Here is a 24,738-nt window from a genome sequence, read left to right as displayed (position 1 = left end):
GAAACTAGATTTACCACTAAGCTTAACCCACTTATTGACTGCTATTGACATTTATTTTCGCACTTGATTTATTTACGTAGAGCTGCGTTAACAACTTAAACAAGTTACCTCACGAAAACCGCAAAGAGACGGAAATGGTTGATGTTAATCTTTCTTTAATGCTTCCGCATGTAGAATATTGCAATTATTGCTGTAAGCATATAAAAGTCTTCTTCTTTTATCGCTGCCTCAAAAAACGTGCATTCAATTTGCGTATGCAAAATTACTTACTGCCTTAGTCGTTTTGAAACTTTTGATAAATTCATGTTTCGAAATATTTAATGAGTTTAGCGCGCAAAAAATCTTTCATAGATTGTCATAGTAAATATTTCTCTCTTAATATAAAATTTGTACGCTGATTGCCTACATCATACATACATCAAACATCGATCAATAATTCCCCGTACTACCAAGTAGATGTCAAACGTAGATTTACAAACGTCACATATTATTTATATAAGAAAATGGTTATCTTTAAAGGATGTTTGTCAAAATTTCATATAATTTCGACGATTTGTTCACGAATTCATGAATATTGTGTTTACGTGACATTATCTTTTATACTTTGTACATGTATGCGGAAAACTTGTGCGTATGTACACAATAACCAGGAGGCTCCCATTGTCAGAATTATTTTCTGAATCGATCTAAACCTGTTTGTCCATCTGTCCGTCTTGCTTTCTTCTCTTCAACTTAGACATGCACGCACAATTTTTACGAGATATTAACAAAATTTGGTACACTGACGTGTTTTAGACCAACGACAAGCATGGCATAGTTCGAATCGGATCACATTTTCGTCCATCTCCCATACTATAATGCCTTATTTTGAAAAGTCACTATATGAGTAATCGTATTAAGCGAAATGGTGTAGGATAGTTAATAGCAAGCCGTGATTGTTTTCACTTGTTTTATTTGCAAAATGATTAAATGTTTGCTTCCTGACGAGAAAGGATACCGACACAAAATTCATTAGCTTGAATAGTGTTATGATAGCTCATCTGTGATGAAAATAGAAATTTATTCGGTGATTGCACGATTTTAAACGAGTTAGTACGATCATCAATCATGCTGGATGCATTGGACGCCACAAAAAGATGATTAAACAAGAAGACCTAAGGAGAAGGCCAGAAAATTATTTTTGATAGTTGAAAAGTGAAATTATTAAAGAAAATTGTCGTCCTAAAGATATCAAAAGGAAGTGTATCCACTATTTTGGATGAAGATTTTTGCCGTGATATGGGCCACTTCACAACTCAGTGACTACAATGTTTAAATTGTGAAAATTAAGGTTCGCTTAGTTGAAATATCCACCGCGTTCTTCCCATGTAACCACAGCGGCGGTTGTTTATTGATAAGTCTCGTAAAGATTCTTTAAGGAAAGAGATTCGAATTAAACGATGAGCTTATCGTGGAAACTGGAAAATATTTCGGGAATCTTTTAAAAAAAATATACCTGAATAGTAGAGAAGACTAGGACTCTTTGTATATCACCTTTTGAAGAGACTATGCAGATCAATACAGTCAAGCTGTGCAACGAAAATATATTTTTCTTACTTTACTTCCGCGAATTATTAAGCGATGTATTTTATATATATATATATATATATATATATATATATATATATATATATCTTGTGCGCTTTCTTCATTTTTTTTCTCTGCTTTATTTCAACATCATCCGCTCATCATATTTCTGCCACATTGTAAATTTATTATTAAGCTATAATCCGATAACAGCAGCAGGAACGGGAATGAACAAATCGAGGTTGATGCAAATGCAAATACGTCTGATAAAAGTTATTTAAATATTCCAATAAATCAAGCTTTCGGATCACAGCAAAGTGTAATTAAAAATATCACCATTAACAACAAATTTAATACTGGGATAGCAGTGAAATAATTTTACATAAATGAATAAATAAATAAGAAATCAATTATATATTCGAAGAATGCTATGCTATGGCATAAAAATCATTCTCGAAGTCACTAAGAGATGACAATTGCAGAGCTTTATCTTATCTTATCGATGCTTAATTCCTTGTGTTGTATATATTGCAAATAATTTATTCACATTCACAGATTCCTTGGATTATGAATTATAATAAAATTATAATAAAAAAAAAAAAAAAAAAAAAACAAGTAAAAGCAGCGGTCTACGGTCCAGCACTAAATACAATACATCACCTCGCTTAATATTGTTATTCATATAACGTTATACGGGACATGGTACTAAAATTTTCAATAATCAAAATGTCACACAAGCACATCTTAAAAATTGCGATCTGTAGATAGAATACAAGAAAACAAGACGGACAGCCGGGTAGACAAGCTATGTCGGTATAATGAAAGCCGAAACACGCCGGTGTATCTATCAAATCTCATCATAATATCTCGAGAATTACGACCTTTAGGTTGAACAGAGGTAAAAAAGGGGCACAGTCGGACAGCCGGACAGCCGGATAGCCGGACAGACAAATGATACAATAAAATGTGAGTTTATCGCAAGTTCTTGTAAGTGTTGCATGCGTTCTCATACTCTTGCACGACAAGCGGTATAGGGTATGTGTTTCGAATTCGTCCAATGTGAACAATGGCACATCGCCTATCAACTATGCCATCTCTACCGATTAGCAAGATATTTTGTAATGCCATTTAGGGATTTTAAAGGCAGTTTTCCATTTAAAAAGAAATTTTTCAAAGTTTCACGATTAGATCCGGACACGATTCCATCATATATTTTAGTTTATATACACATGTGTGGCGATGTAAGCTTATCCGCTTATGTAAACTGGAAACAACGATTTGTTTTCTTGTGCGATTCGCAAACTTGCGGAGAGAGGGGGGGAGAGAGAAGGAGAATTGAATTTCTGAAGCTTCAATTTCTGAACTTTTGTAATCACTTTTTTTGCCGAAGTTTCTTAGGAAATTCGCCAACTTATGCGGTATAGGTTAAAAGGCGAAGTTCACGCGAATCTAACAATTGAATATTTATGCAATTTATATTGAAAATACTGTCATTATACTAATATCTGAAAAAAAAAATCAGTGCATATTTATTTATCAACTTTAATGACATCTTTTTAAATCTAACCGGCAGCGATTCGATGCCTGCAATTCGATTTCAAAAGTTGAATTAACAAAAATGACAACGCATTCATTCCGTTGCTGTTGTTGCGTTAAGCCTCAATGAAAATTACAACAAATACGTGTTATACGGTCAACATGGCAACCAAACAACTAACAACGATATTGAAAAGAAAGAACGGACTAAACACAAATCACTTTGGGATGAAACTTTGATGTCCATCACATTCATCTCTAATCAGTATTGAGAATTGTGAAATATTTTGTTAAAATGCGAGCGTGTCAGCTGGTAGGTTAGACGAATGTTTACCTAACACTAGCCGACACTATAAAATCAATGTCGGACTCCATATTCCAGTTTGTTTGGCTATTGTTACGCCCATCTTTTTAACACAGCGTTACGTGAATTTTACAAAGATTTTTTTGTGAATTTCAGATCATATGTACATGATGTGTAACACAAGTGATGGGATTTTTCGCAAATATTACAGATGTTATTGTGATCATATCACTACTATTTTTCAACAATTAATGTTCCAAAATTGAACGATAGACATAGAGATTAAAGGCCATGTGCACGTCTTAACGTCACATCTAATAATATCGTTTACGTAGTCCCAGATGTTACAAACAGAAAGAACAAATCTTGTATGTCGCAATAATAGAAAGTAAAATGGAAAAAAAAAATAAAAAAAAAAAAAAGTGAAAATATGTTGTGTGCAAATGTGTGTAAATATCGATTTGAAAATTCATTTTATCTAAAAGTTTAGTGAAAATTATTCCCAATTGGCCAATGTATGACATGAACATAATTAACCAAAAACAAAAAACATAACAATTTTTTTTTCCAATTTTTAAACATATATTTATTTACCTGATATAGAATATGTGATAGTAAATCTATTTAACAAAAATTTCATTGAAATTATGCAGAGTTTGCTTAATTCAAAAATAAAATAAAAATACATTTGTAATTGTAAATTGAGTATCAATTTACGTTTAATATTTAATTAAAAGGGTTTGAGCAAATTGTTTAATTCTCAGCGATGATTGTAATTACGAAAGCAATAGAAAATCGTGCAAAAATGAAAACTAAACAAATCTCGCTATCTATTATAACAAGTGTAGCAAGTGTAGCAAGTGTAGTATAGTGTGTACAAGTGAGAGAAAATCGTTTTTTTTTTTTCCTGCTTTAAAGCAATACAAAGCAATGAATAGATAGATAGAAAGAATAAAGTAATCAATGCTTTTACATAGACAGAATGTAGCCGTCGTTTACTTATTCAGAAAATAGAATGAATTTCCATTAATTTCCTTTTATTTTATTTTTATTATTTTTTTTTTTTTTATTCTTTTTTTTAAATTGACTAAAACCGACCTTTTATTCTCATATCCATTGGGCTAATCTTCGCCTTGTCGAAAGGTTTGTAACACTTAGAAAGCAACATCACTAATCCTATAGAGTATATACTTATATATATATATATATGCTCTTTTTTGTAAATGTCTGTCCGTCTGTCAATTTATAAAGAATGACTCGATCGGCTTTAAGTTGAAGACAGAAAATATTTAATGTTCTTGCAGAGAGCATGATATGATGAATAAAAGCCATGTCAGTGAAAGTATGCGACCGTTGTACAAGATAAACTGAGAACATGCCTGTCCTCAGCTTACTTTTACTTATAAACCATACATAAGTAGACTGATAACAATAATTTTCACATTTATTCGATCTGTGATCCTACAGTTCTGTATTAGAATTGAATCGAGTTGATTCAAATCGAATCACATCGAATATGAAAATATCAATTTTTGTTTTTAGTATAAAGCTGACAGATATACATATATTTATATATATATATATATGTATATAGGTATATGAAATGATTCGACCATAGCCAAATACAATATTTATTTTTTCATTGTATCTTCTTAAGCATAGATGAATACCTTCATCCGACATTTTATATAGCAAATGTATACATATGTAAAGATAATTATAAGTAAGCATAGATAGCAGATGTAAACTTGTATTATTGCGTGTGCCTGGATATGTGAATATGAAAACTTAATATTGTGGATATTGTTCTCCTAGGATTCGTTTTATTTACTGTTGAAGCACTTCAAGCAGTCGTTTTTCGTATGTCATTTCGTATATACGTATATGTGGATATACGTATACGAATATAAGTGTGTCTGCTTGTATATATATATATATATATATATATTCTGTAGAAATTCATTTATATATATATATATATATATATATATATAAATATATATTTACTCGTTTATCTTTGTATCTGTGTATCTGTGTGTGTGTGTGTGTGTATGTATGTATGTATGTATGTATGTATGTATTTATAATAAATGTATTTAAACCTATATATAAATGTATATAAATATAAATCGACACATACGTATACATATATGCGTATGCATGTATGCATTTATACGTAGGTGTGTATAGTTTGTAGAAATTCTTCTTGTCCCTACCAATTTCCGTAAGCGTTGTCATGTATAATAATCTTGATTTGTTTGTCCGCATTGACTAGTCTATACGTTTACCTATTGTACTTATATGCCTGCGCACTCTCATACATAATATATGATATATTGTTATAATAAAAAAAAAGAAGAGAAATAAATAAGTTAAACTTTTATCCCCTCCCACTTGTAGAAAATATATAAATATTACCAAGCTCCCCATTAATTGTGAGTCAATCAAGAGTTCTATGTATAAAATTTCAAATCGATAAGTGTTACATAGGCAGCATGATAGTCCAGCCTCTAAAACGGTCAAATTGAGTCCATGAGTTATGCCGAATTTTAACTTTTTACTTCCCAAACCTCTATCATTCAGAATTTGATGTTTAAATTAATTCCAACCGTTTTCTGTTTTTTATCAAACAAAGCGTTTATATCAAGAGAATGTTAAGAAAAAATATTGCATTTGAAATGTTGTCCATCATCATTCCTACCCATTTTTTAATTGATTTTTTGATGCTGCTCGCGAAACGTCTCCTCTCTCTTTATGAACTAAAACCAGTGGTAATCGAAAGGCGTAACGCCTTCTGAATAGAGTGGGTAAGTTAGAATATTCCGATTTTGCTCTGCCACAAAATGCCCTTTGCCATATGGGACCTCATGCCATCATCTTGGAAAATTTCGATATCATAGCTTTTATCATATTGTTCGCAATTTTTAGTATAATTATCTTAGTTGTTGCCGGTAGCATTCCATGTTGATGGCTCAGTTTTGGTTAGAGCAATCTACAACACACTTTTTTCAAGGGTTCGCCTTGATTAGGAGCGCCATGGATATTCAGGTCTGTCGTAGCTGTTAGTTGTTCTCTAGTATGCTTCAGACGTAAAGTTGTGCGTCGGACATTGTCACAAATCCATTGTTTGTCATCGAATTTTTGAAAGCTCCAAAAAGCTATGCTCAGCATTCTTTTGCGAGATAACTGTATCACCTTCATATGCGGACATCAAATTCACAGACAAAGTAATATGGATAAGCAACTATTCCTACACCTACGATATTTGGTGAAGAGGTAAATTCGTTGTCTTGGAGTTGGCTGCTTTATAAAACCTATCTGACGGGTTCATTGCTTCCAAAATTTTCGATGCAGACAAATCTAACATTAATGTTTATTCAGTATGAGTATTAGTTGTTTATAAATTATTATTCAGTGTATACCGAAGTGTAACGACGTTGATGTCATTTATAGCTGACTGAACTGAAACTAAATACAACTGAAGCTACGGTAATGATTAAGTTGGTTTGGCATTAAAACGCGAAACAGTTAAATAATGGCTTGCGAGATATCATGCCAAAAATTGTAGTCCTGAAAACAATGAAAATCCTCATACGTCCGTCCAGGATCAGGGAAAAGAAACCCAAGAAGTGATCTTCAAGCTGGTCAGGGAACATTTCCCAATTGTGGCCTACTTTCTTCTAGTTCAGATCGGAGCGGTTCTGTGAAAATTTAAGGATAACTATTTCGCCGCGAGAGCATTCTTATCCTAAGCGATAAGCAGCAAAGGCCAATGATGATGACAATGAATATTTCCGCTGTTACGCTTTATTACAAATATATTTTAAATAAATTTGAATTGTATTAAAAAACATAGGGGACTTATTTATACACCTAATGCTTTATGAGGTTTTCATTTTCCAGATATCACAGACTAAATATAGTTTAGTTTATAGTCTATACGAGTAATCACATATGCGTTACTGTAAGCTAAAAAGTTTTAAGGTGAGAAGCTCCTTACTCCAAAACATAGGACGATTCTATAAAACGATTCTTAAAATTAATCTAAATTACATTTGTTATTATAATTTCGATTTTACATTGAATTTGAAAGCAAAAACGAAAAATAACAATCGTTTAAAAAAAGTCATATCTTCCTGAAGTCTTCAGTTGTTTCCGAATTTCTGCAAAGAAAATACGCTTAAAAGGGGATGTTCATGTGTACTCTTTCCCTCGTACATGAACACCCTTATACTGAGAGCAATCGTTGCTACATTACTAATCATAAGTTTGTCAAACTGAATATACACTTACACCACAAGCGGCGTAGGGTATAATAACATATTAATGGTTTACCTTAAATTTACTTCATTTTTTAACGCTACACGTTTTGTTTTGCAATTTAAGTTAACAGTCCTATTCTAGGGCGAAATTGATAAAAAAAAAAAAGAGTTGTGTTGTCACTGTTTGTTTCGAAATATCCAATTTGAGGCAAAGTGACCTAAGCGATGACAACCTCAAGCAATCGAATGAGGATAATGTGAAGACAAAGCCGTGAGAATTCCATAATTTATACTTTCTATTATTTATAGTTAGATCGGTTGGTGGTCCTGTGGACAGTGCCGAGAGATGAAAATCTGTGATGAGTTTTTGTAGTTTTTTTTTTTTTTTTTTTTTTTTTTTTTTTTTTGTTAGCAATATTAGAAGCGTTCGTAAACATATCATGTCCTTTTTGACGTTGATTTGTGAACATAAGCTAAGAACACTTAAGTGAAGTTTATTTCTATCCAACGCTTTTTATGAATGTTTCAAAAATTTTATTTTCACTACATACATATATACATGTTTATATATAGAAAGAGATACTGCTCCCTAAGGTATTAAGGTTTGATTACCTAAACACCCGTAAATGTTATGGCGAGTTTATGGGAAGGTGACAAGATTGTAGAGATTTTCGACCATCCGGTCGTTTTATTCTGCTGTACATTGTCTCGTAAACATCCGTACATGCGGCAGTATTTGTCGCCCGAAGTCCCTGCTGAAAGAAGAATGATAGCGTAATATGTGCTTTGTTGCTCACAACCTTCAAAAACCGTGACTGTTAATAAAACTTGACATGTGTAACAAGGAGGATACGAGCAGAAGCAGTTGCCATTTCTCTGATTGGTTTTTTTTTTCGGATTTTAATGAAAACTGTCTCTCGTCAGAATAATATCACAATATTTTAAGAAATTCAAATCTTTTCAACTTGTGTGAGAAACATTTTACCTCTGTTCAGGAGGCTGGGCTAATTTAAATCGCGCGTTGCGCTTCACATAGGAATTATATCGGAAGAATGGATTAAGCTCTCAGAAATTTTAAGATCCAAATTGAAATCTTAATCGCACTTCAATAACTCCGATAAGCTTTTGCACTTATTGCACACATTGTATGTCCCCAGTAGTATCTAAGAGCGCTTAACAACATTTTCTATTTCGCCCGCTGATGTTTCGAACTTATGACGAACCTTTACGGAGAATCGATGGCCGGAATTGAGGAAATTGAAGTTTTCTAGACCCATGGGTTTTGCATATATATTGTGACGGTGTTTACATGATTTCTTATTGCGCGCATTACTTTTTATATCCATTGATAATTTGACTGAAATGACAATGAAAATAAAAAAAAAAAGTATTCTCTGGATATCGCAGCTACACATTTAACTTTACTCGAATAGCGGACACAAGCTTTACATATACACACAAATACATACATATCCATTTCTCTATATGTAAGGCCTGTAATGCTTATCCCCAAGGATAGCAATGAAAAGAAAATGATATAACTGAACGAATGTAATCGCAACCTTTGGTGGTGATTGGTGTAACTAATACACTCCTCTTCTTCGTTAATGAACATAAAAATGAATGTTTGCTTGGTGTTTGTGTACACGGTGTATACGATTGTATATATATTCAATTTATTCCATTTTAAATTGTTACATATGCTGACATTGCTGTAATTGTTGTATTAAGGAGGCCTCAAGCTTCTTCGTCTTCTTCTTTTCGCCATCATCCACTCATTGCAAATTGTATATATAAAACTGATTACGACAAATGCTGTATCTTAGTCGCTATCAACATTTTTCATTTCACTTATATTATAAAGATTTGTACATAAAGCCTATCATTTACTTTGTTACAATTCCTGGTTAGTTTTAATATGATTTCCGTTTCCTGTGGTATTAAAAAAAAAAAAAAAAATTAAAATTGAGTGAATTGTTTACTCTCTTCAGTGTTACTTCACCGGGGAGGATTTAATAATTCTTTTTCTCTTCCTATGATCCCTCACCAAGAGGTGATGGAATGGTTACCCGCACATTTACACGCACTTACCTATAAATACATTCTTCTTCTTTATGTAAATCTTTTGGAATATTTTCATGGGAATATCATCCGAGATATCGTAAAACAATCAATTTTTAGATAAATTTATATTCTTTGCATAAAAGTTAATTAAAAGATATGTGATTGTACGGAGCAGAGCTACTTTAGTTATAAGCAAACTACGAACATGCAAGCACGTACAAATCCTTATATAAAGACATGAATATGAAAATATTTAGTCTAATTACACAACAAAATCTATGTATATATTATATATAGTTGTTCACATACACAGGTGCCATATGTATTTGTGTACTTAGCAGCACATGAAATGAAGGTACGCGTTGTTGGCTACACATGATGAAAATGCTACAGTGATGCAAAGTGTCAATCTACGCATCAGTTAAATTCAATGATTTTGACCTTCCTCCATGAAAAATTCCAGTTTTCCATTTAGTATCATTGACTTACTCAGTGCATACAGAAGGTAATCGTGGAACGCTTAAGATTGCATTTTCGTTATTTTTTAATTTTATTGTATGATTTGCAGAAATCTGCTCGTAAAACCTATCCAAACACATTTAGAAGTTTATCGTAATGCTGATCCATCAAATGTTGTTTACGATTTCAACGGTTCAAAGATGTGATTTTGGTGTCAATGACAAAGAACGGAGGATCTGGAGGACCAAAAAAATTGCAAGACTTTTCCGATGAAAACCTCAAGCTCAAACTCTCGAGGAATTATCGAAAAGCTTAGCAATTGATAAATCAACTCTTTCTAGACGTTTACGGGCGATGGGAAAGATCTAAAAAGAAGGAAAAATCTGCAAAACGAATTGACGAAAAACAGGAATTTTCTCTGGCGTATTGTGAGTGGCCATGAAAAGTGAATCTTCTACGGCAATCTCAAGCGCAAAAAGTCATGGGTTAGTTCAGTGCAGCCGTCCACATCGGCAATAGAATGGCGGAACATTCATGGCCACAAAATTTTGCTACGCATATAGTGGGATCAGCAAAGTAGGGTGTATTACGATTTGCTAAAACCGAATGAAACTGTTGCTACAGATGTCCTACCGACGTCATTTGAACACATTGAACTACGTATTTTGCAAAACGACGATGAAAATCCGTCCTCTTGCATTACAATGGCTGTCTACACGTTGCAAGAGCTTTGAAGCATACATTGCAGCTTGAATGGATAGATTTCTCACATCCAGCGCCTTCTGTTTACCACTTGTTCAGATCGATGCAGGATAGTTTGGCTGATACGCGGTTTCCAAGTGCCAAAGAAATGTGAAAATGGGTCGATGATTAATTGGATCGCTGCCAAACCAATATCGTTCTTTCTCGACATATTGGTAGAAGGACGAGAGGGAAAGTTGATGGAAAATATTTTAATCAATATATGTTGTAACAATTTTTGTCAATATATCCTATTTTCAAGTTAAAAAATTATGAAAATATATGCAAGCACTTAATATTATGGTGAAAATTTGCATAGATGGAGTGAAACGTGGCCATATCAAATTGGATGGGAATACATGTTCGAAATAGTCAAAGCAGTAACCACTGAAGAAAACACCGTTCAAGTGCAGCGAACAGTGTTGGCCGGCCGCATTGTTAAGAGTAGAGAAATAGCAGAGGCTATCAACGTGTGGTTAACGAACGTGTTTGCCACACATAAAATCAAAATTTAGGCATGAAAAACGCATGACCGCATGTTGAGTGACGCTTATGCTTACATTGGAACAAAAACACCGAGTAAGAATTTAAAGGCTACAATGGAAATATTACATGAATAGAAGTTTGTATCGCTATTGCCATCCTTAGATCTTCAGTTATAATCAATCAGACGACTATTACCTGTAGACAAATCTCAAGAGTATACTCGAGAAAAGAAGATTTACATCGAATGTTAAGCTCATGAGGGTCTTGACAGAAATCGTTTTGATCGAAAAATGTTAGAGAATCCTTGGATTAATTGTCTTAATGATCATGAAGGAGACTGACTAGTTTGAAGAATAAAATTGTATTTATCGGCAACTTTTCAACCAATCCTCGCATGTACATATATAATTCGTAGGAAATCAATTAAAAACTTCCCGCTTAGTCGTAAGCAAAAATGTATATGTGTGTGTGTGTTTGTGTTGTGTGCAAATCTTCTTATGCATTTTCAATTATTTCAATTATTTTCCACATTATTTTAACTCCTAGTACATACATACACGTGTGCATATATATAAAAGACAGGAATTGCTTTTTTTATTACGTTATTACTATATAAAATAATTTTCGTATCACTTGAAAATATTGTTTACATTTTCAAATTAAATGATTTATGCGTAAATATCTTAAATGTTTTGTTTTCAAAAAAATATTTAAGAAATTTCCGAAATTATTACCTGACTATATAATTGAAATTGACAAAGAAATTCATATTAATAATAATTTTTCATATTTCTTGCAATGCTTTTGCCATTATGTTGGTTGGTCAAGTGTCAGTTATTGGTATTCACAATTGTCTTGCATTTCAACGCAATTTCTCATACTACACTTTCTAAGCTAATTACATTATACGATAATATGCAAAGCATTTGATTCTCTACTGGCTGGTGTTTGGCTGCAATTGTGCGTAGAGCAGTCGCGCGATGCGAAATGGTTAGAGTAGCAAGTGCACTACGCAACAATAGGCAGAGATATTGCAGAGGCTTTCGCTTTTACGAACGACGGGATAAGTCTTTCGATTTCGTTTCGTTTCAGCAGCGATTCGTAAAAGGAAAGTGCATTCATTAAATTATTCCTGGCTAGCTGTGGATGTGGTGCCCAATTATTGAACTTTCGCTTTATATAATTTGGGCCAATATATATGAATTTTTGAAAAATTTCATCGACATTGTCGTTCTATCGTACAAATAATTTTTTTTTTCTTATCTCTTGAAAGTTTTCTTAATTTATCAGATGAAATTGTATGCACAGCCCTTCAACGCATCACTCTCTCTCTCTCTCTCCCCATTTCTTTCTTTCTCTCTTTCTCTCTTAAATTTCCGTCCTATTTAAGGTACGGGGATCGCTTTCCAACTATGAATCCAAGAGTCCCCTCTGCGGTATGATAGGTTGGCTCGATTAGAATTATTAACGCTTAATCGATCAGAGACCGGAATGTGTTTATAATTGATATTTTCGAAACTTAGCGAAAACAAGTAAATTATCTGCATACCATTGCATAAACACCACGAATTTTTTCATTAGCCTGCGATATGCTAATCTTTTGACCTCATTTTCGAAATCCAATTATTTTCGAATGAATTAACAATTGCGATGTCCGGTTTGGCTTTATTTTTTTTCTTTAAATTATTCATAGATGCGACTTTAAAGCGCCGCGGACTTTTTCCTCGATTCATTATTTAAATATTATAAGCGAAATGACACCACTAAGATGCCATCACTTGACGCTAATTCATATAGAAATGGAACAACAGTAAAGTCAGTCATGTGTTTACGCGATTATATATATGTATAAATGTATATTTTGTTGATGTGCTGTACTCGGCAAATAATCTATTTTCATTCTCTTACTTACAAACGCGCCTTATATGTTTGTATGTGTTTTACATCCTGTTATTCTATATGGGTGTTCTGTTCGGTTAGAAGAATCGTTGCTTGCAAAATGATTACGTGTGAAGTTTTATGCGACGGTTGCTGATATGTGTGTGCGTATGCGTTCGAAAAAGCATTCCATTCATATGTCGTTTACATTGTGTTAAAATACTCTAAAAATAGTTTCTCTTTAGAATACACTTGCAATTGATGCAAGAAAATGTCTATTAGCTTGGGTCGGCAAGTGTACGTAAGTGTATGGTTTTGTTCATGTATAGATTTTATTATGTCACTTATCGTTTACCTTGGGTTTTGACATCTAAAAATTACTTATATACATATATACATATATTTAGGTATATATTCAATTTTAAGATGACTAGGCATGCAGTCTGGTTTAAGCATTTTTCCGTCTGACTGGGTTTTAACTAAGTACCAATATACTTTGTGTTTTGTTCACAGCAAAGAGGTAGAGAGAAAGAGAGAGAGAGAGAAAGAGTGGGTATATGTTCAAGAAGGTCGGTCTAAAGTACAAGACAATGGCTTGAGTTGTTAAAAACCATTATATGAATTTGAAAAGTTCTTCTTCCCCTAATGCGTTTCCCAAGAAAATTTCTAATTCATTTTTATTACTATTATCATTACATATTATTTTGTTAAATTTATATTCTTGCTTAGAACAAATTTTTTAACAAATTTTTTTCACTTTTAGTTTTTTGTTAGAATAACCGCATGACCTCTTTTTCGTTTATTTATTTATTTATTTATTTATTTTTTTTTTTTTTAACTTTTTTTCCTACGGATTTATGTGACAAAGCTGTCACTATGGTATGTATATACGCGCTTGTGTTTGGCGTAACATTTATGTTTTATATGCGGACAACATGTCACACAACTGATTCTATTTAAATAATAAATAAGAGGCTAGCTCTTCAGTTTATTGTATGTGGTGATAGTAGTTGTTGTGAGTTTGAAATATGCAATTTTTTTTTGACTTTCAAAATTGGAAACGATGACAGCAAATATGTCGACCAGGTTTCTTTTTTGCCATTTACAGTGCATATCATTGTGAAAAGAAAAGAAATGAATTTATCCTGACATCAAATGGAAAAATGAACAACGATTCTCTCTGCCAACTAAATGGAAAACGAAGAATATCGCAATTTATTTATATGTTTTTTTTTTTGTTTTTTTTTTTGTCTTTTTTCTTCCTTATGTAATTTTCTTCCTTTTTTTTCTGTTGTTTTTTTTTTTTTGTTTTTTCTATTCGGGTGACGTACACTTCACATTTGTTATGTAAGCATATTTTAACGGTAATTTATTTCAACTATGCTAGCGGGCATCATAAACTTGTGTTACCATCTAAATTGTAACCAATGGACTGTTTTAACTTTTGAAAAAAGAAAACATGTCCGGGTTTAAATCTGTCATTTATTATGGCCACATTATTACGCAATATACAAACCTAAGCACAAATGTAAACACAAATTGTAGACATTGTCGTGTATAATGAAAGCACGTTTCACTCCCATAACAGCTAGCGTAGCGAGCGAATCGAGTAAATATCTAAGTGGGAACAATTGCACAGGAAATTCCAGTTGAATATCATTAATCAGTTGCGTTTACGACAAGGCAGTCTTATATATATGTATGTATATATATATATATATATATACGCTTCGTTTTATAAATTGATACAGATACATTAGCATACTCTTAATACAACGTGTAGACAACGTTGTACAAGAGTGTGATCTAATAAATTCTTTCGCAAATATTTTACGGTTTATTAATTCTTGAAATGCTTAAATGAACATGATGACGTTTTAATTGATTGAAATTATCGTAAGAAATTTTATTAGCAAACGCAGTCTGTTCAAATTAGTCGCAGACTCCGCGAAACGCAAAAACGTTTAAGAATTTTGTTACAATTTTCAACAATACAAATAAAGTACGATTTCCATTCATGTGTTAATTTTCAATCGATTTTCTAATAAGTCTTGATCCTTTCAGGATACATAATTAATTGCATATGTTTGCTTATTGGTAGCCGTTAAGTAGTAATAGTAGTAAGAAGATTTTACGATACAGTAAAAATGAACTTTTTTTCACACCTAGTGCCCTGAATACGAAGGTCAGCAAATAATGTTAGTAGAGTTCTTACACTCAACTGTAAATGTATGTGTTAAGTATGCCCTGAAGGGAAACAAATTTTCCGCAAGACTGCGCATTTTCCTTTATGGATAGACGCAAGTAAAAGTTTATGTTAAGCTCAAAATATTCAAAGTATAAATGAATGTTAATGCAATTCTAATGAAATTTGTGTATACAGTTTCGAAATCGTGTTGAATCATTTGGAAAAGTAAGCTTAACCTTTAGTTATAACGGATATTATCGAAACTTTACTGTCGCATTGAGTCTATTTTATAAAACTTTTTTCATTTACTTTCGGCACCAATTGGAAGGAATTGTTTCATAGCAAAATTCAAGCGATTTCTTTTCCTTGCATGTAATCGTAACAATATGAACTTCTAAGAATCTCTAGGTAACTTCAAGTAATTTGATAATAGTCACGACTATTAAGCCGAACAAAAGGATATGAATGTGAGAGAATATAACGCAATCAATATAGAAAAGATTATGGTTAACTGAATGAGGTTAACACTTTCGTGTCCATGTGGAAAGGTCAAATATATATATTAAAGCCACATTAAAAGTGCCATTTAAAAGTGTTACAATGTCGACGACGAGTTGATTACACCCGTATCAATGCTGCCAATGACAGCATTTTTTAACTAAACCTTCTAGCTGATGTCTGCATATTTCCAATTTCTCTTCTTCGTTCTCTGCCTCTTCCTGTGTTAGTCTTTATCTTTGCATTTCTATATAAACAGCTATTATCTGTTGTCTCATAAATTGCTTCTGCGGTAATGTGGTCATCGTTATAATAGAAAAAGGGTTTTTATTGGTTCGGTTATGTTTTATTCTACATTTTTGAGGGTTCTATTCATACAAAGAAATAAGTTAAAAACTGATTGTTGCATATAATTGCCTGTTAAATACCGTACATCGTTTCGTTAGATAGTATGAACCTTCAAACGAAATGTGTCCAACATTCCTATCAATAGTTTACAACTTATATAGCTGTTTTTATCGCATACCTCAATAGCGGCGACCATCTTAGTTCATCCTATGAACTTATTGAGTCACGTGTCGTTTCGCAGACACATTCATAAAAGAATAGAGGTTTGAAGTTTCCATTGATCGTTATCGGGGTAAAAATAATAAAAGGAAAACTTAGTCCAATCTAATCAATGATTAAATGCCTCCAAGGATCCTTGGACTAAAACATGTCGCTGTATCATATTTTATTAGAATGCCTCGAAATCTGTAATCTGTATGTTAAATATGAATGTATATCAAAAGGACATAGGAACGTATATGCTTAACTTAGGTATATCACAAATGCTGTAGGGTATAGAATGCAAACAGAAATTTATTTTACTCTTACTTATATTTACGTATATTTTATATATAGAAGAGAAGCCGAAAAATTTACTTTCGTATGAAACCATTATCAAAACGAATTCAGGAAAGAAAGTCGTCACGGTTACCACAGCCGATTAACGTTGACCTAAAGCTGTATGGGTCGCTATTATTTGTTTATTTATTTATTTTTTGAATGATATTAAGTAAGTCATGGAATAAATTTCAAATAGACGATGTGTAAAAGTAATAAAACGTGGAAGTTTACGATTGAATTGCCTTTAGCATGAAAAAGATGAATGAGGTAAACGTATAAAAGTCTATCAATATTTATAAAGCAGTTACAGTAGAATATATAACTCGGTCGCTTATTGTTAAGTCAAAGTGTAGTAGCTTGTAAAAAGCATTTATTTAGGGTTTTACATGTAAATCTGTTTTTGGATAGTTCCGTTCGTACATATTTTTACATCTGCTGACAAAAGACCGGAGTGCATTAATTTGTACGCTTCGTTTATAACAAGGCATTTGTCTATGTTTGCTAGTGATTCGATCTTCAACTTCCTTCCTTCCGTGCATAATTCTTTAGTCAGTCTTTTTGATCTTGCTTTTATCCACTTTGGTATTTTTCTTGTCTCTTATACAAACTTTCTTTCGCTTTTCCCCATTCGTAGTTTTCGCAGAAAAGGTTCCTTCCATATTTTTTTTTTTTTTTGGATTTCCATTCGCTTTTTATTTGTTCCTCTCCTTATCTGTCCACGTGAATGAGAGACTTATGCCTTCGCATGTCACTTCAGATCCTAGCTTTAACATCTCTCCGGTCGTCGCTTCTATTGTCTGCCCAATCATTGCGTCTGTGTAGTACTCTCCGTTCCTTTGTTTTTGCTTTCCTATCCTACTTTTCTATTTATGTGTGCCTCTCTATGCCTCCCTATCTTTTAAGCCTTTTATTTATTTATTTTATTTATTTTTTTTTTTTACACTTTGTGTATACATTTGCGTGTCTAACTGAGTATCGGTTCTTTTATTCTCTTCCGTCTAACGTTTCTTCTCAATGCTCTTTCATCCCTCAACCCGATTGTTGTTGCAACTCTTTGGTATCCCTATATATATAATAAGGCCTCCACAATCATTACTCGTTACTCTTCTAATCAGATTCATATATTAAGCAAGACTGGAGATTTTAGATACAACAAGATTCGATGTCAACTTAATATAGTAGCTTGAGTGTTTCTTTTCGCATTGTTTTCATTGTTCTATGCATAAATACTTAAGAGGAAAAGATATGTTTACCTTTCCCTTTTCCAATTTCCTTTCTATTATTCGTGTTGTTGCCTGTACTCAGAAAACGAAAATCTCGAATATATGATGTTTGACCAGAAAGTAACTAAATTTAAAATTTCTTTTACGGTTAAATAAGAAATGCAATCGGCATTGGCATCGGCATTAGCTTGACAGCATCGAAAAGAACTACATATTGCTTTGCATATAATTGAATTTTAAAAGCAAATTCAACAAGCTTGTTAGTATACTTGTGTATTATTATTATTACGTAAAGGATTTATGTTCAAATCGAGATTTCCGTTCGTCTATAACCTTCATCCTATAACCTTCTTTGCATAGGAAATGTTATTTTAAATTTTTTACGTATATTTCATGTTTCATGAACTGACTCCTCAATTATTTGCTCAATACGAAAACTATATTAAAAGAGAGGTTGTTTGATGACTTGTCTTCACTTTTTGGATATCCAGATGGGACAATTTCGTTTGTTTACTTTCCCATACAGATGACAATAAATCACTTTTATCACTCAAGGTAGATTTGTTTAAATCGTTTAGGTCACTGCTTATACATTGAAGATTATAATTAATATTGTCTCTTTAAAATATTATCCTTTATGATGTGTACACTTTTGCATATGTTCGATCATCAGCTGAGATAGAGAGCCAAAATATGATCGGTATATATCATATCAACGGCTTCTTCTGTCGATCAAAAATTGTCCTCCAAGCAATTTATCTTTGACGTTCGGAAATAAAAAAATTTTATTGGATGCCGGAATAAAGACTTTATGGCAAATGAATCATTAATTGGATTTGATTGAGTGTTCCCGTGGTCGTTTATTTGACGAGATACGTGAGCGCTTGCATTGTCGTGTTGAAGAAAAGTCCGGCAGAGTTTGTTTGTTTTCCTTATTTCACCAAAGACTTCCGGTCAAAAATTTATTATGCATCCTTCAGAGTAGTTCGTTTGACTTTCCTCCAAATGCACTATTGGTACATGGCCAGTTTTTCCGAAAAAACGGACTACTATTTATTTTGAAGTGCTTTGACCTCGAATAACTTTTGTTGAATTTTTTCTTGTCTGAATTTTGTCGATTGCTAACCACATATACACATTGATCGATGATGATGATTTGTCGACTCTTACGATCTTATGTACGTCTTTTAAAGCGGTACAACTACCTTTTTGACATTTTATCAAGTTATTTGCGATGCAAGGAGGAAAAGTATTTTGCGAGGGTAAACGTTCACGTAATATTTTATATAACATATTACGCAATAAGTCTCCGGTCTGAAATATATATGATAATACCGTTGACAGATGCATACGATTTTTCGATAGTATCAACCTTCAAAGATTACGTGTAAAAATTTCATGACATTGTGACAATCACTTTACGTGCTATAGGGACTTTACTGATCCCAGTGTTGTAATTTTCAAAACAAGGGATAAAAGGGGTTTTCATGCGGTGATTAAACATTGGGAAGTCAATTATTATTGACTGGTATTCCCAATTAAAACGGGGTCGTTTAAACACCGACGATGGTGTGAGTGTTGGTCGCAACAAATCGCTTACGCTGGACCAAAAAGAAAAAGGCGTCGACGACTTAAAGCGCGGTTTCGAGATATTCAAGGAAGATAAAAAATAATTTCTTGCGCCGGTATATACCAATGGATAAAGCATAGATCTGTTACGATGCATCTGACTCAGGAATATCGGCAGGTGAGTGGTCAGCAATCGGTGCAAGTCGTGGGGAGTGTGTTGATGAATAAAATCAAATTTCCACAAAAAATAATTTTCTCTTAGTTAGACCGCAGACTTAATCAGTGATCTGATGTATGGTGGTGGAAGTAGCGTCAAAGATTCCCTCAATCTTACAGTATATCAGATGTCGACCTTGCATTATTAGTTTTTGCACAGCAGTTCTATATTGATACTGTGCGCCCTGTATCAACATCATAAGAAAATTCTCGTAGCTAACCTGTTAAATGAATAATGTATTTTGTTCTCTGTATTGAGAGAGACATGGCCAAATGGTTTTGGCTTAGTCATCATTCAATTTTAATTAGATTCGGCGTAGATTCGTTTATCTGAAAACTTTACCGCCCCATAGATGTACGTATATTATCTTCTTCAACGATTGCCATTGTCAAATATACTTTCAGTTGGTTTCTATGACATAGTTTGCATTTGAAAAAGTGCAAAGCGAACGATGAATCGAACTGAATTATCTTTTAAGGGAGGATATCAAATATGAAGAAAGTTTTAAACTATCTTATCTTTTAAGTGTATGTGCAGCGTGTAGACGACCACAAATAATTAAAGTTGCTTTTGCTTTTATTAGAATCTTTTTTCTTTTTTTTTTTCTCTTCCCCGATAATTCATAACTTTTATCCGGCAACCTTTAAAAGTAAAATTAAATCCTGTCAATCAAAAGTTTATACATCAGTTCGAAGAACTTTTTTTTTATTCCTTGTTTGACGTAATTGCTCTTTTTGTTAAAAACTTGTTTAAATGACACTCTTTCGGCAAAGCGAGAAAGACCATTCTCTGTATGTAAAACCTATGTGTGTTTATGTGGAAGAAATGCAAGAACTAACAATATACTGAAGGATTTTGGAAATTATGGCATCTTGGCATTTTGTTGCAATAAGTTCGATATTATGAACTTTGCTTGTTCTACAAAGCATTTCACGTATGTTATATTCGCATGGTTTAGCCAACCCGCACATGATAAAAGAACACATTTAATAAAAATTATTTCAATAGTCTTTCACTTTCTCTAGGCGCATCGTTTTGTTTGAGTAGTAAGTATATCCAAGATGTTACCTCTACAATTTTATATTTCACTCTTCACGTACAGACGCAACCGACATGGACGAAGGTGATGTTAGCTCCAGTGCTTAAACAAAAGTCATTTTTTATTTTGATTAAACCTATTCGATAACTCTTCTTCACTCCTACGTACTAATTTAACAATAGCTAAGTATTGAAGTAAGGGGCACATAATTATTCGCACAAATCTTCTTTTAAATCAGTATACCAGGTTCAATGACTAGTCGATCTTTTATGATTTGTCGAGCAATTCCAAATATTCATCTCTTTGCCATGCGAGATTTTCAACCTCTTCAACATCTATTGGGATTTCCCGATCCATGTTAGACGCTGGTAGCTAAATCTGAAGAATACATTTTTGCCTACGTAATGCCCGATAAAAGAGCCAATGTATTTTCATAATCGAGGATGACTTTATTTCTTTCTTAAATGTGCTCGTTTCTTAAAAATAATTTCCTTTTGTTGTTGATGATTACGCTGCGTACGTAAAAACGTTGGGCATAAACTTTCTCATTGGCATTTATGCCTTTACCCGTTCTTTTGCTTATCGACGAACGAACGAACTCAGATGAATTGGTTTTAAACATTACGAAATTCTTCATCACTTGCACTTGCAATTTAAGCATTTTACGCAACGCTGCAAAGTCTTCGTAGTGTTTGTTCGAGCCTTTCTTTAATTTCTCTTAAAGTGTTACTTTTCGCCAGAAAATCATTTTTCTTTTCTATCGCGAAAGATGTAAGTAAATAAAATATTGTGAAATTTCATACATGACTTAATGGTATGACGGTGTAAACTTTTGCTTTTGCGGCCGGTATTCACAAGTGATTATGGTGTCATTACTGATCATAAAACTATTTTCTATAATTTATATGTTTTCCATATGTATAACTAAATGATTGGAATAGAAATTTTAAGCTATTGATTAAGACTCACGACACCATTAAATAATGGGGTACAATGTCAACACAAAACAATATATATATATATATACAATTAATGTAATAATATTCAAAATTTTAAAATAAATTGAATGCAATTAGTTCACCTGCCACAAAAGTTATTCTTCTTTTTTTCGTTGATCAATTTAGATGCACTTTTCCTTTTACACTTTGCCTCATAGGTACTGATATGCAAGGTAAACGTAAATTTATTAGAGCTGAAAATTCACATATTCCTCAATACCTGTTTGGCAAAATAACTTTATGTTCATTATATTCAATGATGTGGAAAATTTATTAATAATAAAATTTTAAAAGTTTATTATGAGCTATTATGTTTAATCATCACGTCAACTCAATATAATTTTGTCCGAATTTTCTAATCCTGACTACACATATTATTTCTATATTTAAAAAAAAAAAAACTTTTGACTTATATAAATTAATATTCTAAGGTCTTCTTATATATTCTTGTATGTATACTTATATATATATATATATATATATATATATTATACTCATCTTAATGATTAACATCGCGGTCTGATAGATTAACCTTCCATTGATTATCTTATTTTGTTGATTACAACAACGAAACGAAAACTGTATCAAGACCACCGTAAGCCTATCGTTCATTCATTTACTCTTTGTGTAAACTTTGATTTTTGTTTTGCTCAAAGAAACAACTTTCAGCAGTTGGTGTCGCTTTATGCGGTGAATAGGGACCGCAATAAACGCATAAAAAAAGACCGCATAAAAACAAGTTTAAGTGTATATATTTTAACAAATGGACAGATGGACGGACAATTAGGAAGACATACTTAAGCGGACGCAATAGCTTACACTACAGCAGCAGCAAATGATTTTCGATTCACATTACTGAGTATTTACCATGCAACCAGAAAATTTGTATTTCGCTCCTTGTGATAACGTCATCGCAGCAGCGGTAGGAGAAACAGTGTAAATATTTTTGAAGCTTATAATGCGTTATGTTTCATTTTCATGGTTTAAGACAGACAGGCCATTACATTAAAATGAGTTACCTCTAATCTCCATTATCTGCCATCATTAATGCACGCACAAACGTCATTATCATTGTCATAATCGTTATTGACAGTCATTAAGCAAATGACCTAAATATGTTTCCCTTTTCTTTTTTTTTCTTTTTTTTTTTTTTTCTTTGTGCTTCTTACATACTGAGTAGTGAAAGAGAAATAAAGAAATGAAAATATTTTTGGATAGCATTGGCAAGGACCAAAAACGAAAGTTGAGGAAAAAAAAGACTAATTATACACCTTAGAGCGACTCTTGAATACTAATTGCATCTACGAAAATATATCTTAGGCGTAAGGTTGTCTATTAACTTTGGATTTGTCGATAAACTGACGTGACGATTTTGCTCTGTACTTGTGTCGAAAATTTAACCCTACATGAATTTCCGAGCTACACGTCCATTTTGATACTTGATTTTTAGGAAAATACCAAGTCGGCTCTATACCACGTAAGTTGCATGAAATCTTTTCGATCTGAACATGAAGATGGTTGTGCACTTAGGCATAAAACCTGAGAGAATATGTTTGTTTTTTGACATCCCTTTCAGCGAGTTGGCGAGAGGGTTTTGGAATATCGCGTAGTACGGTAGTAGGTATGTGGTTTTAAATCGCAACACGCCTATATTAAAACGAGTTGGATTGAGCTCCGGCTGCTCAGCTCGAGTAACGATTAACGTTCAGTATGATTGAAAACTACAACCATTGGTATATGCAATGCTTATGCAAAATGGCGGATGAGCTGCCTTTTGATAGTAACTTCACTTTTCAACTTTCCCAGATGGTTTTGTGCACTTTTTTAGTGTTTTTTTTAGAACTTTGGAGGATGGAACTTTTTTTAAAATTAGCAAATCAGTTGAAAATTTCCTATTTTCGACAGTCAGCCAATGCTGTTCGTTTACGATATTTTTGCTTTTCAAAAAACCTCAGCTCTTCTCAATCAAGAAAGCAAATTCAAAATGTCCCATTGTTTCGGAATTAATAAAAGTAACGCAACTAAGACCATTTTTATCTATAAATTAATTAACAAAATGTCATGAAAGTTTCACGTGTATCGTTTGATGGCTCTTACTATCCACAAATCCATATGAGTTTATCGATAATGTCATCAGACATTTGTCAGACCGGAGACTTATTGAGTCATATATATTATATATTAGATGACGTATGTTTCTGGGTGTTATTTATCGAACTAGAAAAAAATTAATGTACAAACGTTGCTCGCTTAACATGACGTAGTTGCAGAGTACGGTTTCGATACAACGCAGTCCTCACATCCTTGTTATATATATATATATATATTACTCTGTATTACGTTTTAGTTTAAAAAAATAAATCGAAAAGTTTCGTATAGAACGGCTTCAATGCAATTTTAAATGAGGGGCGCCTGTATTTTCGCGAGAATCGCGGATGGGTGTGTAAACAAGAAAGAAAAACAAAGTTATTAATGTGCTCTAAAATATAATAACAGTCAACAACTTAAAATAATATATTGCGTGTTTTGTCTTTTAGTTGTTAACTTTTATTGTTACATTCTTCTCATTCCGGATTTGCATCAGGCAAGTGAATGAAAGCAAAGAGCTTTTCAAGCGAAAGAATTTTTACATTACATTGCATACACTTGCCATGCATTAAAAGCATTTTGTCTTATTTAAAATTTAAGGTTATTTCGAGACATCCTTGTCGAGCGCTTCGGAGCACGTATACACTTATATAAATAAGCTTAAATACACACGCTTGTAGTTGTAACATAATTTGATATATCCGTTGCTTGGTAATTTTTATTTTTTTTTTTTT

The 24,738-nt window shown here is 32.8% G+C and overlaps 1 protein-coding gene across 1 annotated transcript in view; it reads right to left on the bottom strand.

The window, feature by feature from the left end:
• Positions 1-24,738, bottom strand: part of LOC119644606 (hybrid signal transduction histidine kinase A-like) — a 63,987-nt gene that overhangs the window by 348 nt on the left and 38,901 nt on the right. The window lies entirely within an intron of this gene.

This window comes from Glossina fuscipes, unplaced genomic scaffold (genome assembly GCF_014805625.2).
Source record: "Glossina fuscipes isolate IAEA_lab_2018 unplaced genomic scaffold, Yale_Gfus_2 0, whole genome shotgun sequence".
In the NCBI taxonomy this organism is placed as follows: Eukaryota; Metazoa; Arthropoda; class Insecta; order Diptera; family Glossinidae; genus Glossina; species Glossina fuscipes.
This window is presented reverse-complemented; position numbering and strand designations above follow the sequence as displayed.